General features: G+C 45.6%; 1 protein-coding gene across 1 annotated transcript in view; it reads left to right on the top strand.

Moving 5' to 3' along the window:
• ADCY1 (adenylate cyclase 1) overlaps positions 1–24223 on the top strand; it is a 274667-nt gene that overhangs the window by 152548 nt on the left and 97896 nt on the right. The gene's annotated exons all lie outside the window — the stretch shown is intronic.

Raw genomic sequence — 24223 nt, 5'->3', positions numbered from 1 at the left:
ATGTATTTTACATGCTGACGCTGGGGGGGGAGAGGGAGGGGGAAAGAATCTTAAGTCTTTTTACTACTGCTTTTTACTACTGCGTGTATAATATTTTTATAGTATATCTCTTGGTTGTTCATGTGGTCATGTGCCCACACCAATTGATTTTTTTTATGAGCAGTGTATCCTGATGCATTTGGGCTAGATATTTTGGTTTTGCTATATGAGAAGTACATGGATGTTATACTAGGAACTTGGTTTCTGGAGGGGAAATAAAATATTTTTAGTCTGTATTAGCAGCTCTTGGTCTATAGCAAGTGTAAGGACTGATATCTCACAGACTTTTAAGTCTTGAAATGAGAGCATCTCACCTTCCCTTTGGGGAAATGGCTTGTACTCCAAACCCAAAATGAAGTCTGGCTGCCATCCTTCAAATTTGGGATGTATTCTATTGAATGCTCTTTAAAGGTAGTTCAGTTATGTTCATTGTATTTCTGAGTTCAGTGCATCTGATTAAGGCAGTGGAGACCAGATAATGCTGCTTATTGTACATACTTAGTGATATCACCCCAAAGTCTGATTCTTGTAAATTCCCTGGACCTGGGTCTTGTGGGAGGATTAAATCATCCTGAGCCAAACTACTTTCACTTCATGGGTACGGACAGACATTACACACAAACCAATTTAAGTGATCAGAAACTGGTTTAAACCTGTAACAGAACAGATATTCAGTGCACACAAACCAGTTTGAAAATGGCTGAAAGCAGTTTGAGATAAACCTGGTTGAATGTACTTTCAGACTTAACTGATTTGGGTCAAACCAGTTTATGCAATGTCTATTCCAGACCCCTTGCTGGTGTAAGCTAAATCAGACTCCCCAAGCATCCTGGTATGCTCTCTGGGCTAGGCAAGGCTCTCTGCTCCACAGCAGGGCTGGTGCCTCCCCTCTGCCCCCTGGCTGCAGCTCCCACAAGACTGTGGGCTGCTCCCCATGCCTCACCACTCCCTGCTAAGCAGGAATTCCCCCCTCCCCTCTGCCTTGCAGAGAGGTGTCTGTGCGTTAGCTAGCAGATCACATGTTGGTTATGGTCCCTGCTGAATCAGCAGGCAGAATCAGCTGGTAGCTGGTAATGTCCCTTTGTTGCTTTTTTAATGGGATGATAAACACTGAGTTAGGGGTGAGAAACACTGTCATCAACTCCTTACTGGGCTAATCAGTGTCCTGCTAGAGCCTGGCTGCACCCCCTCAACTCAGTTCTGTGCAAGGAAAGGGAGGGCTGCTCTAGTGCCTCCCAGCTTCTAGCTTGAGCCACTGCAGGCATGTGCTGGTATTTCTGGGATGTCTGTGCAGTTACAAAGTGATTAATCCTAGCCAGGTTAGACTAATATTCAAAGACTGAATCAATTCAGGCTCAGGCTTTTTTAATGTCTGTCCCTAGCCTATATGTGCTTAACCCAGATTCCAAGCTATATCAACACTCCAAACCTACTACATCAAGCATACAAAATTTCTGATTTAGTCAGTGGAAGCAAAGAACAGGCAAGCTCACAGGATGTTGCAGGCCTGCTTTCATAGACAAGATCTTAGAAAAAATGCACAATGGTATGGTGCAGAATGAAGGTGTTAGTGGCCCTCGCAGAGTGGTCTACTAGCTTACTAGTAACCTTGCCATCTATAAACAAAATGAGCTGAAATGGTGAGCCAAAAAAACCTTAACAATATCATCATGTAATTTATACTTATAAAAGAGTTTTTAGACATAAGATCTTTATAAAAAAAAAAAAAAATTGGAGTTTTAGAACTTTTCATCATTTTTTTTTTCTTGAGGTGTAGGTTTTCACCCAGGGAAGTAACAGTTTGCCTTTCGAAGCCTGCAGATCACTTGACTATCACAGGCCAATCAGCATACACTTGTATGCCTTTGTATACAAACATTTAACAAAAAATGCCACTATATGTATACAGTATACAGTAAAAATGTCACTGTATGTATACACTGTATACATGTATGTAAACATGTATACAAACATATAAAAATAGATTCCAGTTAGCATAGCTTCATTAGGTTTCCTTGGAGGAGGAATCTAGAATCCATTCTGTATTGAGATCACTACTTGGCATGCCTTCGTTTTGGAAATCTCAGTTTTGCTAATATTAGAAATGAAATGTTCTCTTTTATTGTCTACTATCATGATAATGTACATTTCAGTAAAAGTTTAAATTATAACAGAAGGAATGAAGCAGATGGGCTGCTGTATATTATCTGGGCACATTCAGTTAGAATTCATGGTAGAAGATAATTAACTGGTAATTTCAGAATTTTCTTTCTGACGTGGTTTATAAATTAGAAAAGTGTGTGCAGTGCATGCATTAGAGATGATGGGAGAGGAGAAATGGAGGAAAAGTCAAGGTTGATGGAGAAGTATTAATAGTATCAGATGTAGGAGTGTTTAAATGGTAGAAGCTGATACTACATCTTTACAAATATATGCAATCCCAGTGATTTTCAGTGGAGCTACTTTTGTGAGTAGCAGATTCTAGACGTCTTGGTGGGTGTGCATGTCCCCTCTCTGAAAACTAATGTATTCATTCTGATCATGTCAGAAAACAGTGACGGGGATCCCAGGTTGTGTGGCCTTTGAAGTCCATTCTAGATTTCCTTTGGCTTCAGTGTGAGTATCGTTTGTTCATAAATAGCTGGATTACAGTCAGCAGAGATTTTGATTAGAACACATCGCTCAACCAATTGTCTTGATGCAAAGACAACTCAGTAGAAGTTGAACAGAATTTACTGGAGCTTTAAAAAGTCTTCACCTCTGGGAGAAGACCAAGTTTAGAAAATGTTTGTCCCTCAATCAAGGGTAAGCAATTATTTGAGCTTGAAAGGCCAGATAAGGAGTTTGGATGAGTTCTTGTGAGGTGGTGTGGGATGTGGTTGGTGCTGACCTGGTCCGGTGTGGTGGGGAAGAAAATTGATCCTATCTGGTCCATGGCCTATACACCACTGAAGTCGGACTCAGCCCCACAGCCCAGGAACTCTTAACCTGTCCTCCTCACAACCTGTGGGCACGGTGGGTCTCCATAGAGAACCCCCATAGGGAGGGCACACTTGGCAGGGTAGATGGGATGGGGCTGTGGGTGGGCAGAGAGCAACATATGAGAGCAGGACAGGACAGTGGAGCTGGGATCAGGGCCTGGATTGCGGGACTAGGGCCAGGATCTCGGGGTGGTGACAGCATAGGGCTGGGATCGTGGGGTGGTGACAGTGCAGGTCTGGTATTGCAGGGTGCTGACACCACAAAGATGGGATTGTGGGGCAATGACAGCATGGGGTCAGGACCTAGGGCAGAGCCACGATCCCCTCCTCACACATCCCTGCGACAGGCACCATTTCTGCTGGCAGGGATGTGCAGGGAGCAGATCGCAGCCCTGTCTCAGGCCCCAGCCCCACACTGTCATTGGCCTGTGATCCAGGCCCTAGCCCCACCCCGCCTACCCATCCCACTCCCAGACGTGTGTTGGCTGAGGACATTTTAATTAGAGCAGTTCCTCAGAGCTATTCTAATTAAAGCACCTCCCCCTCCACCCTGGAGCATGTGGATTCTGGGATCATCCTTTGCTGTGGCTTTCAAGCATGCCTGAGACAGACATCTTGAGAGTGTGTGGGGGAGGTGGTGACTGTGGCTGCTTGAAAGACATGCTCTCCAGGCTCATGATAAAGACATGCTTTTAGTTTTTGATGCAGCAAACAGATATGCATACAAGTAGTTCTGCTGATTCCAGTGAGCTATTCACATGTCTGAATTGTGAGTACATGAACTAGCACTTGAATCAGGCTCTTAGATTGAAAACTCTTTGGGACAGAGACCATTTGCTATAGTGTTTTAGTGCCTAGAAAAGTGGGCCCTCAATCTTTTTCAATTGCTTGGGTGTAATAAATGAAAATGAGCTAAGTAAAAATATGCGCTCATCTTTTAAAACTTCTGTGAGGATGTTCTTTCTTTAAATGACTCTAAATATGGCCCTGCATTTCAGTGCCGTTTGATGGTGTGCTGCTTCTAACCATAAGACTAAAGCTATCAGACCATCAGATTTAGGGAGTCTCAAAGACATTTGTCAAAAAGAAATTTGTCTCAGAAATCTTCCTGTCATCCTTCCAATTTCCTCTGTTTTCCTTGGAGTAATCTCTCCAAACACGCTGTCAATATCAAACCACGGGTACTGCGTGTGATGCATCTCTTCTGTGACTTTAAAATTCCTAGATTGCTGTATGCTTCTCCTTGTTTTGCCTGCTGAACCTCTAAAAAAGGAGCTAAATCCATCCCTATTCCTATGTATAGAGTCAGGACTAGGTGCAAGTTACGGCCCAGTTGATAGTGAAAGTAAATTGGAAATGAGTGTTGTATAGATCTGGTGTTGGCTCTCTGCATGAGGTGAACTTCACCTTAACTCTTCATTGTCATACTCATTAAACTGACTTGTTAGCATTTAATTGGCACATGTAAGCCGTGATTATCCATCTCCAGTATTTAAATCTTTTTCATCATATTTAAATCATTTCCTATATTATGAATTTCCTATATTATTCCAGTCCCCCATAATATTTAACATCACCTTAAAATGTCCAAAAGGTTGCATTTATTATGACAACTGCCATGTTGTCAAGTGTTGCTACTGGTTTTCCTCCTTGCCTAGGTAAAGTTGGCTATAAGTTGGAGCCTCAGCTTGGTTTAGGGGGGTGATTTAACAGCAAATAATGACACGCATCTCTCCTCACAGAATAATATACAAGTTACATCTAAAGAAACCCTTCACCCAGTACACAAATACAGTCTCTCAGGGGATGAAAAGTGTGAGTTTTTTAAAAGCGCTTAGCGCCACAGGCCATAATATCTCCAATGGAAAATGAAGACAGACATTGGGTAAGTAGAAGATACATATCAGACTTGGAATTTTGCCAGAACACTGGAATGAAAATCCATAAACCTGTGGAAAGTGTTTGGGTATCTTTAATCATTACCTTTAAGTATACATCCCTTCAGATAGATGGCACCTTTCATATTACAGTACTCCCTGACATCATACTTGAGGTCAGTGCAGTACCAATTTGGAAAGGAATATGCTATCACCTGAAAAATTGGCAATGCTTTCAGCAGTTAACTCTAGATGTTGCTGGGGCAGACTCCCAGTGCTCTCCCAGTCTGTTGAAGCTGTGAGTGCTAATGGACTTGCAGTGAAAGGTAAAGGTTCGTCCTCCCAGAATCTCAGGTAGGAATGGAGGAGATGAATGTGTATATTGGGGTGGCATTAAGCCATCTTGCTACCTTTACAGTCTTTATACCCTGGGTCACAAGGAGGCTGGCTTTACCTTTGGGTAAATGAGAAGCTGATTTTACATTTGTCTGCCAATCATAGCTTATGTGCTCAAGGAAGCAAAACAGCTGTAACATAGTGAATTCCAGCCTCCCACTATTTTCACCCCTGGCATAACCTCACGTGTTTCTGAACCAATATGCTCTCAATATGAGAGAACTGGAGAAGGGCTAGTGGGTAATATTTACAACAACTCTAATTCAGCAGAGGAATATTTTTAGTTAAAGAGAATAAAGTTCAGCCTCTGAGTTCCTGACCATGGGATGGTTCATACCTGCTTTTGTATTTTGTTTGCAAGAGTGATAATCTTTCAGCCTGTATTCCAGCCAGACTTTAGAAATGAATTATAAATTGTCAATAGTCTTGTAAATGCTGTGGATCAGAGTACAATTGACCTCAGTAGGTGCATCTACACATACAATTAAGGCACAGAAATAAATTCTGGTGCAGTTTGTGCCAGAGTCAGCTGCTTCTGGGTGTAGTATCTGCATGTGTACCCAGGACTGCAGCACTTTGTGCCCAGGTGGAGCATCCCTGAGCTAGCAGGGAGTCTGAGTTGTCAGCCCTGGGCTCTGGGTGGCAGCGGTGGGTGGTAGAGGCACTGACTGGAGTATGAGCTTGCTAAAGTGTGAGGCTAAGCAGCAGGCAGTCCCTGCACTTTAGCCCCCTCATGCCCTAGTCAGCCCCTATCACAGTCTACACGTGTTATCACACATAATTATTCCGCTGTAGGATAGTACTATCCCCATCAGTACTATCCTGTGGCAGTTAATTAAATTACTGTGTCCTAATAACAGCACATGTGTAGACTGTGACACTTTACTGCTGAGTGAATTAGTCGGCTCCTCAGGAAAGCAGACCTGTAAATGCACCTAGTGGGAACTGCTGAGCACTCAGCACTTGCGAAAATCAGGCAATTTATTTAGTTGCCTAAATATGTATTTAGGTGTCTCAGATTAGGCTTCTATTTTTTTAAATCCTGTGGTTCTGTAAATGGATGCAACTAAGGTTTGCCTTTAAAAAAACAGCTTATAGTATAGCAAGCAGTTCTCAACCTTTTTGGGTCACACTCTTTTTAAGCTTGTTAAGCTTGCATGGGCATTAAGGATACAGTCTTTGAATCCAAGTTCCTACACCTTAAATGCTGGAGGCTGCAAATGAGGGAGGAACACTGGAAAAAACCCTAGTCATACCCAGTTCACTCTTTCTTTCTGCATCCACTCTCTGCCACAGTGTGACACAGGTTACTTGGCAAGATGGGCCTGTCGTCCAACCCAATAAATAGCAGTTCTTATGTTCTTATACTGCTGTGTACCTCTGTGAATCCATTTAATCAGCAAAAGTAACACTTTGGCTAGGTACAGACATTCAAAAAGTCCAAAGTTGAATCAATCTAAGTTATGTGGTTTCCGGGAAGCGGTGTAGTTTAGATTGGTAGCAAACAAAACGCACTTTCACCCTTTAGTGAGGAGGGCAAATCTTAAACTAGGTTCCAACACTTTTAAGCCCGTCTATGTGTGCCAAACTTCTGTTCTGAGTATAGTAGACCAGTTTCTGATCACTTATACTGGTAAGTGTAATATCTGTACCTGGGTTTTTTTGAACTACCCTCACATTATCAGTAGGGCTGTGGAAAAGGCCTCTGTTCCGATTCCAATTCGGCCATTTCGGAGGGACAGTGATTCAATTCAGTGTTTCGGATCACTGCCCTGATTTGATTCGTCTGAAACTGTTTTGGAATTTTGATGCTGTTTCAGAGATTCAGCCCTAGACTATAATGGGGAATCCCTAAAATACCTATAACTTTGTCATCTTTTGGCTGATTCAGCTGAAAACTGCAGGAATGGTAGCCCCTTCTGAGGGCATGACACCTGCCAAGCTTCAAGGAAATAGGAGCACTTCAAACTGTTCAAAGCAAAATTTGTGTCACTTGCTGCAGCCTGCCGTCATCCGGCACGCAGATCCAGGGGCCTGCTCCCCCGGGAGGCTCCGGAGATGTTTCAGAGCCTTCCATTTTGTTTCAGATTCAGTGTGTTGGGCACCGAAACGGGCCAAAACACCTCCAGAATGAAATTGCTGCCAAATTTCACGCAGCACAAATTATGACCCTGAAACAATATGAGAGAGATTGTAGAGGGGTTCTTTTTCTTCCTCTTTTTCCATTTATATTTCCTTTTTGTCACCTGGTTCCCATTGCTCTTGTTTACCAGTGAAAAACTGGTGTATAATTATAGAAGTTTCACTATTAATGTTATGTTCTCTGTACTGGGGACACTCAGATCAACAAAATAAATATCCTCCCAGAATGGCATCTGCAAGAGAGGTTAGCAAATTAATTAATATTTTTCCAGGTAATCTGGAAATGAGTAAGGACCATTTAGATTAGCATCCAAGAACCAACTGATAATTATTTTTATGGTTATAAATATGCAACTTCAAGGGATAGAAAAGTTTTCATATAATTAAGGGACATTAGCATCTACTGGTATTTGGAAGACTTTATATGCATGCACAGTGCTGAATAGCTTGTCTCTGACTTAATAGAAATTAATTTTTCTGGTATTTTTAGACTTAGAAAATGAAAATTTTGGATTTCCTAAATAACTTATGGTATGTACTGACATTGCATTTAGATTGAACTAACCAGGGTCAATCTAAATGCCCAGCCATACACCATGCAGAAGGCTTTAATCACCAAAAGACTGTGGACCCAATCTAAGTTCACCTGAGTAGATGTACTAATTTAGACCAAGGTTGGGTTAACATCTCATGAAAGCCTGTACATGTTTGCAGCACAGTTTCAGTGCTCAGCAAGCCCAGCTGCTTTCGCCAGCTCTGGGGCTGAGCTGTTCCCAGCCCCCTTCCCACCCCTCACTGGGATATTTTAGACTTTCAACTGGGCAACCCTCCACAGACCCACCAGCTCCCATCCTGTGGAACTGCTAGCCCCTACTAGTCCCACCTACCTCACACCTGACTCCCGAGTTGCATCAGTTTTCCCACGCGACTCCCAGGGGCAGCAAATGACTGCACACGCCATTCTCAGTCTATATTTCTGTAGCTTAAAGGAGTAGTTGTCAACCTTTTTTGTACCAGGACCCGTTTATGACCATCAGTGGCCAGTCCTGACCCAATAAATAGTTTAAGTAGAAAACCAGCCTTTGGGCCCTGCCAGTGCCTGTCACTCCCAACCCACAGCCTTGTACCCCTGCTGGTGCCCCTCACTCCTGACCCACTACCCCTTGCCGCCAGTCCCAAGCCTCCCCCCCACAGTGTATGGGGCAGGTGGTGGATGTGTGGGGGGCACATGTCCCCCCAGATTTGTGCACTCACAGTGGACATGGGGCTGCAGCCTGGCTGGACTAGCATGGGTGTAAGAGCTGCCTCTGTGGCCCAGTGGGTGGAACTCAGCACAGGAGGGCAGGGCAGGGTGGTAAGACTCATTGCTGCTGCTGCTGCCAGGGCTCCCATGCCAGCCATGCTGCCAGCAGCGCAAGAAGTAATGGACAAAGGGCAGGCTGTGCTGCCCTCATCTTCCCCCACTGCCAGCCACTCACATGCCAGGCCACAGCTCTACCCTGCCACCATGGCCCAGCCATGGCTGTACCCTCGAGAAGAAGTGGGGTGGCAGGCAATATTGCCCCTTCACCCCCCTGACAATGCCATCTATGCCCTCACCTCTGCCCCATAGACTTACCTGTGGGGAGCTGCTCTCTACATTGCCTGGCTGCTACATGTATGTGTGTGGATGCACATGCAAGTGGCACCTCCTCCCTGATCACCCTCCTCCCACGTCCCCCAAGCAGCCCCTTGCAGGCCAGAACTCTGCCAGCCTGCAAAGGGAAACCCACAGTTTCCTGCATTTTTCTCCTTTAAAGGAGAACCCATTTTTAAAGTTTGTTGATCCATTTTTTAAAGTTTGTTCAGAACCCATTCATATTTTCTTGTGACCCATTTTTGGGTCGTGACTCATAGGATGAGAAACGCTGGCTTAAAGTAAGCCATGTGAATATAGACCAGGTATGGTGAATGACTGTGTTTGCATCCTGAGGGAGCGTTCTTACTTCTCTTTTGTCATTTCAGATTCAGCACAAGCTGAATTTGGCTAAAACATCTGACAGCTGTTAATCAAAAGCTTTAAAATGAGTTTGATCATTTGGTACAGTATAAGGAAATGAAATATTTGTAGCCAAGGACTGTTTAACAGTAAAGGGGTAGCAGAGGCCATGATGACTTACATAAAGTTGAAGTACCCCATGTTCATGAAAGTGAATTGCAATTTCTTTTACTGGATCCAGTTTTTGTGTGTTATCATGTGGAAAGCAGCAGCCTGCATAATGATTGAGCTGTGGAGTGAATAATTAGTAGTGCATAATTTCATTTGGTGAACTTCAACTTTTTTTTTTTGTCTGTTCTCAGGTTGTCTATGAACAGCTGGAGATTTTGCATGAACTTATTTATCATTAAATATTATTCACTGAATATTTATGGCAAATAATTCTTGGCCTCTCAGTTCTAATGAGAAGAGTGTGGCAATTCTTTAGTATCTGGATGGTTTTACCTGGATAAAAATCATAATATGGAATGGAAATACTTGTTCAGATTCTTTGGATGAAACTGGCTCTTTTCCAGTTTGTATATATGTTCATGTGAAATAAGTACAAATCAGAGACATACAGTCAAAGCAAATAATTAAAAAAAAATCTGAACAAATATTCATGAACATTTTTTCTACTTGAATTTAATAATAAACACCACTGAAACCTTTTGGAGTTGCTAGGAAGAATGTAGAGCTGTTCTTAAGTTATTAATTGACCAGTCTTAGAGATTTTATTTAATATGCAAATATCTTCTGGCTCCATTGCAAAGCTTAGTTTTCTTAATGTAGTAATCAGTAGTTTATTATTTATTCTGTATTTTCAGACCCCCAGTACTTGCTTTGTCCTATGATGTTACCAGTTTTAAAAGTAGATTTCTGTGGAAGATATTGGAGGTTGTTCTTCTTAGAGCAACTGGAAAAAGGGAAATAATATAATTCTTTCTAAAGTATTAATAGATAAGGACTTCCTTTTAATGAATACAAAATAAATTATATAAGCCTATTTGGAGGTACCTAATTATACTTTTGTTAATATGTGTATTCTTTTAGACTACTAAAACCCTAATCATTAAATATTTAAATGAATGTACCATATTTACTTGAATCTAAGATGGGGATTTTCCCCTACCAGCAGGGGAGCGAGTGAAGGGGCTCATTTTAGATTCTTGTGCAAGGTGGAGTTGCAGGAGCAGATGGCTGCTGTGGCTCTGAGTCTGGCTCTGAGCCTGAGTTTGGGCTAGGGTCAGCCTCCTGCCCCCACCTCCCCAGTTGTACTCTGATGCTTCTGTTCTCCTCCCTGCCTCCCCACCTTACTGTTAGGTGGACCTCAGCTCTGGCTCAGCCTGGATTCTTTCCTGGGCATGGAGTACAAAGGAAACTGTCACCTGCATGACCAATCAGCCGTGCTGCTGCTGCTGCTGCTGCATAGACTGGCAAGGGCTGTGCTTTTGCACCCTTATGCTCCAGACATCCCCCCTGCTACCTGATACCACCACCTGAAGCCCAGAACTGACCCCCAAGCCTGTTGCCAACCCAGGACTGCTTCACTCCAGCTTAAATTTCTGCAGTCCTCGACACATGCGTAGATGCTGTGCCTTGGAGCAGCTGACTCAGGTGCAAACTGCACCAGAGTTTATTGCTGCACCTTAATGGCACATGCAAATGCACCTGTGAGTAGTCTGTTGACCTCAAGGGAAATGCTTGCAATGCACGGAGTTAAGCATACACGTAATTCATCACAGAATGGGGTAACTTAATTCTTTATAGAAGGAGAATAACCTATTTTAATGCAGCATCCATAGACAAGTGCCATTAATTTAGAATTCAACAGCTTCCAATTTTAATATATATATATAAATCCCTGCAGGCTACGTTTTCAGCCCCACGAATAGGGCAGTGAATAGCTAAGCCACTACAGGGAAAGCATTGGATTTGGTTTGTGTTCTTATCTTGCACAGAAGGATTAGAAATTGCTTAACACTTTTTCAAGCTACCAGCCATTATTTTCATAACTGGCAAACTCAGCTGGCTAGAACACCAACGTCTTGCTCCATGGCTTTTCCAGGTATCCTACTCTTCCCCACTGTGACTACCTCCTGTCCATTTGTTCATAGAATGTTGAGAGGAAAATCTCATATTCACAGCCTTTGTTCTCTGAGCCTCAGTTAGATAAAGTTGTATGTAGTTTTACTTGGCGTAGGTAGAGAAGTGGGTCTGCGTATCTACATGATCACACAGAAATAGGCATATGTTTCTGAATATTAACTTTCTGTATACCTTTCCCAGCTACCATATTTATTCATATAGCACATGTGAAATGTGCTCCTGAACAGAATCAGTCCTCCAAAACTAGTGTGTCTTAAGCAGGAGATTTTCCTTCTCTGAAACAGAAGCAGGGAGATGCTGTGTTCTAGTGGCTGAAAAAATGGCTGTCACTGTCTGGCTCAGCAAGCAGAAGTGGGATGGTGCAGTATTAACCCTTTCCCAGCTGCTGTTATCTGAACAGGGTAATTTGGGCTTGAGGCAGGAACTGAGCTGGCTCGGAGAAAGTGAGCTGCTGCATGCGGTCTGCACTATCCTGATGAGTCTTCTAGTATAGAAACAGCAGTTTCATAGATTTCATAGACATTAGGGCTGGAAGGGACCTCAGAAGATCATCAAGTCCAGCCTCTGCCTGAAGGGCAGGAAGTCAGCTGACGTAATAGGATCCCAGCAAGATAAGCATCCAATTTACTCTTGACAGTGTTCAGTGTAGGTGCTTGAACCAGCTCCGATGGCAGGCTGTTCCAGGCCTTGGGGGCTCGGACAGTAAAGAAATTCTTCCTTATCTCCAGCCTGAAATGGTCTTGCAGTAGTTTATGACCGCTCGACCTTGTCATCCCTTGGGGCACTCTGGTGAACAAACGTTCCCCCAGATACTGGTGGTCACCCTTGATAAACTTATCGGTGGCCATCAGATCACCCCTGAGCCTGCACTTTTCCAGGCTAAAAAGCCCTATGGTTCTCAGCCAGTTGTCATAAGGTCTGTTTTCCTGACCTCTGACCATGCGTGTGGCTCTTCTCTGGACTCTCTCAATCTTCTCCACATCCTGTTTGAATTGTGGAGCCCAAAACTGGATGCAGTACTCCAGCTGCGGCCTCACCAAGGCCAAGTACATGGGGAGAATGACGTCCCAGGATTTGCTTGAGAAGCATCTATGGATGCAAGCCAGCATTTTGCTCGCTTTACTGTCCGCAGTATTGCACGAGGTGATCATGGGATACCGGATAGTAAAGCGAGCAGGCTCATGTTCATCTTGTGGTCAATGATGACCCCCAAGTCTCTTCCATAGTGCTAGCCAGCATAGCACTGCTGAGCCTAGAAGGATGCTGCAGGTTTTTCATTCCCAAGGTGAAGAACCTTGCATTTTTCAGTGTTAAACACCATCAGGGTCTTGTCCGCCCATTTGCTGAGCCTTTCCAGGTCAGCCTGGATCACCCTCCTGTCTTCTGCTGTGGATGTTTTGCCCCAAAGTTTGGTGTCATCGGCGAACTTGGCCTGTCTGCTTGACTCCAATGTCCACATCATTAATGAAGATATTGAACAATATGGATCCATGGACAGAGCCTTGAGGGACCCCACTGGTCACAGGACACTATGATGATTGACTTCTATAAATTACTACCCACTGGGTCTGACCACGGAGCCAATTTCCCAGCCAGTGGATCGTGGTGGACCCACGGCCACAATTAGCCAGTTTCACCAAGAGGTGATCATGGGATATGGGATCGAAGGCTTTTTTGAAGTCAAGATATATGACATTAATCTCTTCTCCCTTGTGCAGGTGATAGGTCACCTGGTCATAGAAGGAAATGAGATTAGTCAAGCAAGACCTACCCGCAACAAACCCATGCTGGCTATCCCTTAGGATGTTGGCGTCCGCCAGTACATGAAGGTCGGCCTCTTTCATAAACTTTTCTAAGATCATCCCCAGGATAGAAGTCAGGCTGATTGGCCTATAGTTAGCCGGATCCACTTTCCTCCCTTTCTTGAAGATAGGCACCACATTGGCCTTCTTTCAGTCTTTGGTCACTACACCAAAGCACCAGGAGTTTTCCAAGATCCGTGCCAGAGGCTGGGCAATGATGCTCATCAGCTCCTTGAGTACCCTGGAGTGTAGATGGTCAGAGCCGGCTGACTTGAAGGTATCCAGCTTCTCAAGGTGTTCCTTCACAAGGTCAGCATTAATGGAGGGCAGGGGATCTCCCTCACCCAGGTCTCCTGTCCTGTAGCGGGCATGGGCGTCCCATGGGACAGATGAAAGGCTGATGCAAAGTACCCATTTAAAAGGTTGGCTTTTTCCTGGGTGTCAGTTGTCAGTTGCCCCATCTGGTCCAGCAGGGATCCGATGTTGCCCTTGCTTTTCCTCCAGTTCCCCACATATCTGAAAAAGGACTTTTTATTGTCCTTGATGCTCAAAGCTAGTTGGAGTTCAGTTGCAGCCTTGGCTTTCCTGGTTTGCTCCGTGCAGGACTGGACCAGTGCAGAAGATTCCTCCTTGGAGGTGAATCCCATCCTGCATCCTTTTTAGGCCTTTCTTTTTAGCCTCAGGAGGTCTGCTAGATCCCTAGAGAGCCAGAGGGGCTGCTGTGCCCTCTTGCTGCCTTTCCTCTGAGATGGAATAGAATTAGCTTGTGCTTTGAGAATCACTCCATTGAGGAGCAACCACTCTTCTTGAACTCCCCTTTCCCTGGGGTCGTGGTCACTTAGGGCCTGACTGACAAGCCTTCTGGGCTTGTCAAAGTTGGCTTTCCTGAAGTCAGGGATTTTACATTGCTGACTGACTTGCTAGCATTATGGTGGATGGTGAAGGTGATCATCTCATGGTTGCTGTCACCCAGCTTCCCATCAATCACTAGGTTGCTGATTAGATTACCCAGTAGCCAGTACGAGGTTGAGATGTCCGGGTAATTGTAGTCACTCATGACAACCATGGTCCTGGAGCATGCGGTCTCAGCCAGTTTGTGGGCAAACTCCTGGTCAAGCTCTTGACTTTGGGTGAGAGGTCTGTAGTAGACTCCCACCATTGTGTCCCCTGTGCTGTGTTCCCTATGGATTTTAACCCAGGGGGTCTCCAGTCATCCACCCTGGTTGCCAACATCAGCTTGCAGGGATGCGTAGCTTTCTTAATATAGAGAACTACACCCCCGCCCCTTTTATCTACATGATCCCTCCTGTACATGGTATAGCCATCTATACCTGTGGTCCTGTCATGGGTGGAGTCCCAGCAGGTCTCCGTTATCCCTATGACATCATAATTATTTGCATTAAGCAGGAGGATGAGCTCCTCCTGCTTTTTCTCCAATCTTCTGTCATTTGTGTACAGGCAGGCAAGTGTCTCCTTGGAGGCTCTTGCCTTGTCCACAGATTGTACCAGGGCTGGGGCAGGGGTGGGCTCCCTTAAGTGCCTTGACCTGCTGGCTTTGCAAGGGTTGCTCAGCAGGCCAGCAGTGGCGGTAGTCCTCATGTCACCCAGCCGGCTTAGTTTAAAGCCCGGTGGAGCAGGTCAGCCAGTCTGGCTGAGAAGAGCCTCCTCCCCAGCGGAGAGAGGAGGCAGCCATCTCTTCCCAGCAGCTGGCTGCCTCTCTCACCAAAGAGCGGGCTGTGGTCATGGAAGCCAAAGCCTTCCCTATGACACCAGCACCACAGTCTTTGGTTAACTGCATGGATCCTCCTCTCCCTCTTCAGTCCATACTCCAAAACTGGGAGGATCGACGAGAACACCACCTGTGCCCCCAGCCCCTTTAACCCCGCTCCCAAATCCCTGTAGCACCTCATGATCTGGCTGGGAGCACTCTGAGCCGTGTCATTGGTGCCTACATGAATAAGGAGCATGGGATAGTGGTCTGTGGGCTAGAGGAGCTTAGGGATCCTCTCCGCAATGTCCTGGATATAATTTATTATATGGAGGAACTTTATATAAATAATTATTTACAATAGGATCTAGGAAAGTAATTAAAGAGACTTCACAAGGTCATCTAGTCAGCTCCTGATCAAGGCAGGGTCATCTATGACTAAACCATCCCAGCCAAATGTCTATCTAACCTGCTGTTGAAAGCTTCCAAAGATGAAGATTCCACAATTTTTTTAGGTATCCTATTCCAATTCTTGACCACCCTCATTGAAAGTTCCTGCTAACATTCAGTCTACAAGGCCAGACTTGCAGCACTAGATCCTGGCACAAGAAGCAAGGGGAAGTTCCCATTTTATGTAGAAAATCACGGGGGATAGGTCACAAGCCAACAGACCAAAGGGAAGAGGAGCTAAAAAGTAAAGAAACATCAACACTGTGGTAACATAGTCAGTAGAGCTGTGCGAAGGTTCACTAGCTGATTCGATTCAGAGGAGATTCGGCCCGATTCAGCAGCCAAATATCTGAATCAAATTAGGAGACCCATTAAAAGGTCTGAATTGAATTGGAAACCTCTGAATTGATTCAGAAAAGATTTGGCACCAATTCAAGGATTCAGCCATTGACTGAACAATTAGCAGTCCTTGACAATGCTGGACACAGCTGCCTTGAGCTGGTAAGTGTGTTGTGGTGGACAGAGGGGGGAGGGAAGGGGCATGGGGGGTAAAGCCATGCCCCCACAGCGAGGGTGGGATTGGGGCTGGAGATGGGACAAGTTGCCCAGCAGGGGAGGCGCAGAACTTTGGGAGCTGTGGCTTCACCCTTGCTGGGTGATCAGGGGCAGGGCATGGGGCCGGAAGTAGGGATCTATGGGAAATTTTAGGGTGGCTGCAGCCTCCCCACCCCACCCACTAAACCCTGCTCCACTGCACTCTATGGGGCAGGCAGTGCCAGGTTTGCAGGCTGGGGCTAGACACCTGGAGTACGGCCCTGACTTCATCCACCCCATGGAGCACAGCCCAGTGGTGGAGGGCTGGGGCTAGCTTCCCCAGAGTGCAGCCTAGCCCAGCTGGCTCTGTGCAGATCTGGGGACACATGCCTGGTTCCACGTCCTCCAGGACCGGCAGCACACAGTGGCAGGAACCCCACTCCCCAAGTCTCGCAGCCCCCTGCCCCAGCTGGGCAGCTTGTCCCAGCCCCAGCCCCAATCCCTCCCTTGCTGTGGGGGCTTTGATCTACGCCCCTCCAACGCCCCTTCCCTCCCTCCTGTGCCCACCACAACAGACTTACCAGCTGGAGACATCCGGGCTCCCTGTTTAGTCTATGGCCAAATCTCTGAATTGGCGCTGAATCTTCACATCCAATTTGGTCATATCAAATCAGGACAGTGACTTGAACCACCGAATTGAGTCACTGTCCCTCCAAATCAGCCAAATCCAAATTGAATATTTGCCACTTAGCACAGGCCTAATAGTCAACACGTTTCCCCTCCACACTTGTGGAGGTATCCCCAAACAAGCCTTTAGTCCCTAGAGTGCTGAAACAGCAGGCTGAAGCTGCCCCCGTGTCTGAATCCAGCTCCTTCAGTCCACGGTCCTGGCTAACCGAGAGAGTGAGATCTCCAGCTCCACTGTGCACTCCTTTGCATAGGGCTGACTAGCTTCTATGTGCATGCTGCTGTCTCTTCCCCTTACTCTAGCCTCAAGCTTCCTCTTCATTTTTCTTTTGCCCCCCAGCCATTGGGGGTTGCTGGGAGTTGCAGTCCAAATTAACAGACATCACATTTCTGCAGACTAACTCCTGTGTTCCACCTCCTATTACAACATATTACATTCACAATATCAAATCCTTTCCTCAGTCTTCTCTTCTCCACATGAAGTAACCTCAGTTCTTTCAGCTTTTCCTCATAGGTCTCATCTCCTAGGCCCCTATTCATTTTTGTCTCTGTGCAAAGGACTATCTCCAGTCTGTCCACATCCTTCTTCAAATACGGGGCCCAAAACTTGACATAGAACTCCAGGTAAGGCCTCAGCAGTACTGGACAGAGCAGAAAAATTACTTCCATTGATTTGCAAGTGACACAGTCAAGTCTACTGTTGGCTTTTTGCCTCATATTCAGCTTATGGCCCACTGTAACCCCCTGATCCTCCCCTGCAGCCTAACCAGTCATTCCTTAGTTTGTATTTGCGCACCAAATTATTCTGTCCCAAGCGCAGGGCTTTGTACTTGTCCTTGTTGAATCACATCTGATTTTTTAAAATCATTTTTGAGTCCATCTAGGTCATTCTGGATCCTAGCTCTGTTCTTGAGAGTGTCTCTACTTGGCATCATCTGCTAATTTGTTAAGCATGTCTTCAGTTCAGATCATTATTCAATCTGGATGTAGAGCAAAACCTGAGAAAACCTACTTGATGTCTTCTCCCAACTAGACTTTGAACTATTGACAACAACTCATTGAGCATGATGATCCAACCAGTTATGAATACATGTTACAGTGCTTTGCTCTAGTCTATATTTTCTTCTCTCATCAATAAGAATGTTGTGGAAGACTGTCAAAAGCCTTGCTAAAGTCTCATCAACAGCTCTCCCCTCATCCACAGAGCCTATATCACCTTATCATAGAAGGAAATATGCTTGGTCAGGCATAGCTACTCTTGGTGAATCAATGTTGGCTGCTCCTGACCTTGTTCTCCTCCAGATGCTTCACAGTAATTTCCTTGAGAAATTGCTCCATGATCTTTCCAAGTACTGATGTCAGACTAACAGGTCTGCACTTCCCTAGATCCTCCTTATTCCCTTTCTGATAGATGAACGCTGTATTTACCATTTTCTAATAATCCACTACCTTACTTGACCTCCACAAATCCTCAGAGAGGACAGCTAATACCTCTGAAATTACCTCATGCAATTCCTTATGCATAATTATGGTAGCAATAAGTAGTAAGAACTAAGCCTCGCTACTGTCTCTCTGTCTCTGCAAGTATCTGAAGCCCAGCTTTGTTGCTCTCTTGACATACCAGGAAGATTCTGCTGCCTGATGCAGGGATACCATGGTTCCTTGTCACTCTTTTATTTCTAGCAGGACTTATCCTGTGTCAGAGTCATCCATGACTCTGGAAGAAGTCTCCCCCTCCACTGCATATTCTTCCTTGCAAAAACAAGATACATGTCTTATATGGGGTATGTAGTTTGTGAGAAAATGTAGTATGCGCAGGCTCACAGGATGATATGCAACGGTCCATGGATCTACTCTCATCATCCTGTGACAACTTCAGACTCACAATTAACATGAAGAAGACTGAAGTGACATTTCAGCTGGAACTACACATCTCAGTTAAAAGCCAACAGCTGCCGATGGTTGACAAGTTTGCCTATCTAGGTAGCACGCTGTCCTGCGCTGTCCACGTTGATGATGAAGTCAATGCAAGCTTAGTGAAAGTGAGTGTGGTCTTTGGCAGACTCCATGAGTCAGTCTGAGACCACAGAGACATCAGAATGTTGACAATGAAGGTTTACAAAGCCATCATCTGTCTGACCTTCCTTTATGCCTGTGAAACCTGGACAATTTACCAGCGTCATGCCAAGAAACTAAACCGCTTCAACTTGTGCTGCCTGCAAATGATACTAAAGATCAAGTGGCAGGACAGGATTCCACACACCATGGTGCTCGGAAGATCAACTCTTCCCAGTGTTCACACCCTCCTGAAAATGGCACAGCTGAGATGGTCTGGCTACCTCTCGAGAATGCCTGACACTCGCCTGCTAAAGAGAGTCTTCTATGGAGAACTGTCAAATAGAGTATGCTTTTATGGTGCACCAAAGAAATGGTATAAGAACACGCAAAAGTTGTCCCCTAAAGAGTTTCAGTATCAACCCAGAGTTGTGGGAGAAAATCGCTCATGATCGTCCATTCTGGAGGTCCTACATCCAGAACAGAGAACTGGCCTTTGAACATCAAAGCATGGCAGAAGCAATGAAGAAACATGTGGCCAGGAACATGAAAACTTCCTGTATCCAGTCCTCATTGCTCTCCTGCCCCTGCTACAGCAGATTGTTCAAAACACAGATCGGACTTATAAGTCACCTATGAACTTGTGTGACCAAGCCGCCACCCTGCTCTCGTTCTCTTCCCTTTCCCTTTTTTGTCCTTTTCCTTTCTCCTTTTCTCTTGTCTCCTTCTTTTTTTTTCTTTCCCACTTCTTTTCTCTCTTCTTCCCTCCCATCCCCTGCTGGATGCAGTTATGTTTGCCTGCAAAGGAAGAAAGTATAGTTTGGAGAAACTGTAGTATATTCAGTAGTGGAATCAAATAGAAAATGTTGTAAAACATGGTACTAGGGAAGGATACTGACTAGTCTTTTCACTGAAGTTGAATCTGAAACCTTGAGAGCAGTGAGCAAATTGTAATATGAAAATAACTACTGAGGTGTTAAATAAACATCATCTCAAAAATGGAGTTAAACAATTTGAGACACATGTTAATGTTTACCTCAGTAAGTTTTAATCAAATAAGTGAAATGGATTTGTTAGCTAAATAGTGAAATTAATGGCTAAAGGCCAAGCTTATTACATTACAGAATAAAAAGGAACATGACCTTGATATGCAGTTCAACAGCACTGGTCTGCATGCAAGAGATGGTATCCACCTCAGGGCAAAAAGAAGGCGCTCTTTTCCATGAGAATCACAAACTTTCTGAGGAGGGCTTTAAACTAGACAAGCGGGGGGGTATATTCCACTAGTGGGCATTAATCCTCTGGCCAAGATAACCCAGTGGAGGGTACTCATATAGGGGACATCCAGATGATCACCAATGCCCTGAGACGCTTGCAGAGGGACAGAAAACCTGGGATGACTAGAGGTGAACTCAGCTGTCTTTATGGGAATGCCAGAAGCATGGGCAATACACAGAATGAACTGGCACTCCTTCTGGCAGATGAGGAATTTTATATCATTGGGTTGACGGAGACTTAGTGGAGCAATACATATGATTGGGCAGTGGATATTGAGGGCTACAGGCTCTATGTGAAGGACTGGGTTGGGAAGAAGGGTGGAGGGGTGTCCCTCTATGTGAAAAAGCAGTACCCCTCCCTACAAGTCACGTTTGATTGCACAGGGGAGTCCTTTGAGACCCTCTGGGTCAAGATACAAGGGGGCTTGGGAGAAGGGGACCTGATGGTGGAAGTCTACTATAGGCCTCCCTAGCAAGAAGAGGAGAACGACCAGGCATTTTACAGGGAACTGACTGATGCAGCCAGCACTAAGGACTTGATTGTCATGGGTGACTTCAGGTACCCTGACATCTGTTGGGAAGACCATTCAGCCAGCTCTAGCAGGTCAAAAACAAATTCTTGGCAACTTTAGATGACCTGTTCTAGTTACAGGCTTTGGAGGGGCTGGCTAGAGGTAAAGCCACTCTGGACTTGGTGCTGACCAAAAAGGAAGACATGGTAAGTGACCTGAAGATTGGAGGTACTCTGGGCGACAGTGATCATGAGTTGATCAGATCTACCATCCACCGTAAAGCTGGGAATTCTACCAGCAGAACAGAAGTCCTCGATTTCAGAAAGGCAGACTTTGGTTAACTCAGGAGTCTAGTTGGAAAGGCCCTTCACAACCAGTGACTGGATGACTTGGGAGTTCAAGAATGGTGGCACTTCTTTTAAGGAAGCAATTCTGACTGCTCAAAAAGAGGCCATCCCCATGCAGTCAAAGGAGGGAAAAGAGCCAGGAGACCTGCCTGGCTCAATAGAGACATCAGGGAACTTATCAAAAAGAAAAAAGAAGCATACAGGCAATGGAAAAACAGCTCAGCATCCAGAGCAGAGTACACTCATGTGACCCAGGCCTGCAAGTATGAGACAAGGAGATAAAGCTGGCAACTGCAATAAAAGACAACAAAATGTCCTTCTATAGGTACATAGGGAGCAAGAAGAAATCAAACTCTGCTGTGAGTCCCTTACTGAACACAGAGGGAGAGCCCACAGTTGATCCTTGTAAAAAGGCTGGGCTCCTTAGTTCTTACTTCACATCAGTATTCTTCAAACCAGGCATGAATTTGTCACCTATCCAGGGACTCAGAAAATACAGTGATGACAGTAATCCACATAAAATCAGCCCCAAACAGGTAAAGGTACTCTTAGAGCATTTGGATGTTTTCAAGTCAGCTGGGCCACATGACCTGCATCTGAGGGTCCTGAAAGAACTGGCCAAACCCACAACACTGCCTCTGGTGAGGCTGTTCAAAGAATCTTAGAACTCAGGAGAGGACCTGAATGACTGAAAGAAGGCTAATGTGGTACCCATCTTTAAAAAAAGGAAGAGGGATGACTCTGCAAATTATAGGCCTGTCAGTCTGATCCTGGGGAAAACCTGAAAAAATCATCAAGGAAACCATCAACCACAAGCTCGTAACTGGTGGGGTATTGAGAAACAACCAGCATAGTTTTGTTGAGGAGAGGTAATGCCTAACAAATCTGTTGTCCTTTTATGAGCAGGTAACTATCCAGCTCGACATGGTGCATGAAGTGAACATCGTCTACCTAGATTTCAGCAAGGACTTTGATATTGTCTCCCATGAGATTCTCTCACTTAAGCTGGAGGGTACTGGCCTAGACAAGGCTATGGTGAGATGGGTTGGCAACTGGCTCAGCGGCCAATCCTAGTGAGTTGTAATTGATGGGGTGGCTTCATCCTGGAGGGCCGTCTCCAGTGGTATTCCCCTGGGATCAGTGTTTGGGCCCATACTTTTTAACATCTTTATTAATGCTTTGGATGACAGAGTGGGAAGTGCAACGATTGAGTTTGCGGATGACCCCGAACTGTGGGGAAATGTGGGCATATCTGAGGGCAGGGCAAGTATACAGGATGACCTTGACAGGCAGGTCTTATTGGAAGAACGCAATCAGATGAGGTTCAACAGGGAGAAATGCCAGGTCCTTCATCTGGGTAGAAAGAACCTTCACCATAACTATATGATGTGGGGTGGCTCACTGGCTTGCACTGCATCTAAAAGGGACCTGGGAGTGACAGTCGGCCAAAGGATGAATATGAGTCATCAGTGTGATGAAGTTGCCAACTGGGCAAATAGAACTCAATGTGCATCAGCTGATGTGTTGCCAATAGATCCAGAGATGTGCTCCTCCCACTCTGTTCAGCATTGGTCACTCTATTCAGCATTGGTGAGGTCACAGCTGGAGTACTGTGTCCCAGTTCTGGACACCACACTTCAAGAAGGATGGGAATAAGAGTGCAGAGAAGGGACAGCCGTATGAGCAGGGGCCTCAGGGATAGGACCTGTGAAGAGAGACTCTGGGACCTAGGCCTGTTCAGTCTGAGTCAGAGAAGACTGAGAAGCGTCTGAGAGATGACTTGATGACCACCTACAAGTATGTCAGGGGCAAACACCAAGATGTAGGGGAGCAACTCTTCAGGAAGGCATCCCTCAGGAGGCTGAAGTCCAATGGGCACAAGCTAGCTGAGGAAAAATTTAGGCTGGACATAAAGAAAACCTTCTTTTCCATAAAAGTAACTAGAATCTGGAACACACTCCCAGAAGAGGTGGTGCAGTCACCATCCCTGGCAGTGTTCAAGAGGAGGCTGGACAAGCACCTCATGGAGTTCATTTGAATCCAATTACCTCCTCCCCATGGCAGGAGACTGGATTTGGTCTTACAGGTCCTTTCCAGTCCTCCTATTCTATGATTCTATGGGAATCTATTCTATGGGAGGTGGAAAAATATTTGTCATTGTTGAGGCAGGGAGAGGGGTTTTTTTTGTTTTTGATTTTTTTTAAAGACCTTACACCATTGCACAAAAAAGATAAAACCACGGATAGAATTAACCTTAGTAGAAAAGTGAGCATCATCTCCTTCATAGCCAATTAATGATAAGTCATTATCATCTGAACTGCAGTTGCATCCACAGGCCCAAACAAAAGATGAGACAGACAAAGTAATGTCTCAGTGTGTACAGATGGAAAGCTAAGGCACACAGAGTTTAGGTCCAAGATTTTATGCCTTCCTCAGCTTAAGGAAATTGTGGAAGGGCACTGTTTGTGCCTGCCACATTAAGGGCCTGGAGCTGGCAGTTGTCAGGGGCCTGATGAGGGCAGCCATTTTGAATCTGGGGCTGGCCATATAAATAGGGCAATTTTGCTGCTGGGGGCCAGGCCACAACACCGCCTGGCTGCAGAGCTGCTGGTATCATCTGAAAGTAAGGGAGGAGCTGTAGGGGCTTGTCAGGAAGCTCCTGGTTCTGGACATGACCTAAAACTGCACCCTGCCAGGAGTGGGTGGCCTGGCGGGGCTCTCAGTGGTGTGGAAGCCCCCAGGAAATGCCAGGCCAGTTACCACCCTGGTGAAAGGCGGGTCGGGGTGCCTTAACCCCTAGCCCCCACAACCGGGTGGGTTACCCCTTGTTGGAGGGTCTGGAAGGTGGACCCCATAGCAAAAGAGTGAGGCCATAGACTCACACCTGTCTGAACTTCCCCTGACTGGGGTCCATGCTGGGGTCAGGACTGGAAGGGTCGAAGGGCCAGGGGCTCCCTGCGAGGAATGCCCATGAGCTGCAGGCCTGGGGTTCTGGCTGGCCTAGAGGTGGGCCAGGGCTAGTGAGCCGAAGGTCCTGGGGGGACCACATCCATAAGGGGAAGCTGTTCAGGAAGCTATGCTGCCCAGTATGAAGGTGGAATAGCCCGCCTGAGGAAAGGAATCCATGCAGGGTTCAATTATAAGTATTCTGGGGCCCAGTGTGGGGGCCGGTGATAACGATAACATCGAGATGCCATCTGTGAAGCTTGGGCTACAGTGTAAGGGACAAATGGAGCCTCAGATTGCACCCCCTGGCATTGGGGCAGAAGATGGGCAGCCTCCCGCTTAAT

This window comes from Crocodylus siamensis, chromosome 5, assembly GCF_052110815.1.
Source record: "Crocodylus siamensis isolate JL-2025a chromosome 5, ASM5211081v1, whole genome shotgun sequence".
In the NCBI taxonomy this organism is placed as follows: Eukaryota; Metazoa; Chordata; order Crocodylia; family Crocodylidae; genus Crocodylus; species Crocodylus siamensis.
This window is presented reverse-complemented; position numbering and strand designations above follow the sequence as displayed.